This window comes from Rhagoletis zephyria, unplaced genomic scaffold (genome assembly GCF_001687245.7).
Source record: "Rhagoletis zephyria isolate East Lansing unplaced genomic scaffold, Rhagoletis_zephyria_1.1 Rzeph_scaffold_01271, whole genome shotgun sequence".
NCBI classification, from domain to species: Eukaryota; Metazoa; Arthropoda; class Insecta; order Diptera; family Tephritidae; genus Rhagoletis; species Rhagoletis zephyria.
This window is the reverse complement of record NW_016158355.1, coordinates 119,297-120,755: the sequence shown is the minus strand read 5'-3', so window position 1 is coordinate 120,755 and position 1,459 is coordinate 119,297.

Sequence of the window (1,459 nt, the reverse complement as noted above, 5' to 3'; positions counted from 1 at the left end):
ATGCAGCACACAACCCTGAAATCTAAGAAAAAGTCTGAGGAAGGCCATTAAATAGCAGCACACAACCCCGTGCCTTCCTCAGGAGTGAATATAACTACAACAACAACGACTACTACAACAACAACCCAAAAAGGTTGGTTACTGTCTATACTGTGGTTTCGAGGATAATCGTAACAATATGATATTGACACCATAAAACCATTCGCAAATTTGGACAGATAGTAAACAGCATATTCCAAAATTTTTTCACATAGCTTATCAACATAGAGAAATATTATGAAGTGTGCAAGCCAGTTTGATGTACGCTTATTTCAAAGCGAATTTGAGTATCTGGCATTAATCCTTGGTTTTGTTGCATACCTCTGCCTGATTTTAGCTTAGATCCCCATCCTGATGAACTGAAAACATCAGTAATGCAACGTTGTGTGTACTTTTGCACAAGCGACAAGAATATATTGACATGTTTATTTTTTTTATTTTTTACTCAAATCAAAAAACTTCATAATTTCTCTCTCAAAAGGGTTAACGTGACAGTCAAATTAGGGGAAAATTATGATAATAAATTGCTAAATAAGTATACCCAAATATAATGTCATTACCAGCTGGCAAACTTTATATTATTTTATAATGCTTATAAATATTTAACAATTGTCGCCACTTCCATACATTTCGAAAATTTCGAAGCCTTCTCAAAAGAACAGAAAAAACTGGGATTTGTAACTGTTTAAATCAATGAATACATTACACTGTGAGCTATTACTTAAATACTCGAAGTTAGGATTGTTTCATTTTCTTGCTGTATATTTTTAATTGAAAGAAACTGTTGATATTTCAATTCGATGCATCGAAAATATCGATGTTTTTAAACGATACATCGATATGGGTCGATTCTATATTACGATGCATCAAATCGAAAACAGCATCGATGTATTTTTTTGACTTGTATTCCTAATTTCGATATTACATACCTATCTTTACCAGTGTTATCCAATTTAGGTAAAATGTAACTCAAATAGTACCTTTTATCAGTAAATTTTAAAAATTTTGATTCCTATTATTTTTCTAATATTCAGTTTTGTATTTAATTATTAGGGTTTCCCATCTAAAGTGATAAAGGGATAAATTGATAAATTTATCAGTTTATCAACATTCTTATATGAAAGGACCTTGTAAATAGTGGCATAAAATTGTCTATTACTTAACTTATATGGCTAGTTACGTTTCATTTTTACCGGGGCATCGAAATTGCGCATATGGAAACTGTGCATTTAGACATTATTTCAGTTTCAACCGAAACTGCGCATGTATGCTTTATTTCGGTTTTTGCCATATGCATTATTTNCGAAACTGTGCATGTATGCATTACTTCGGGTTTTTCATATGCATTATTTCGGTTTTTAACCGAAACTGTGCATGTATGCATACTTTCGTCTTTCACTATATGCATTATTTCGGTTTT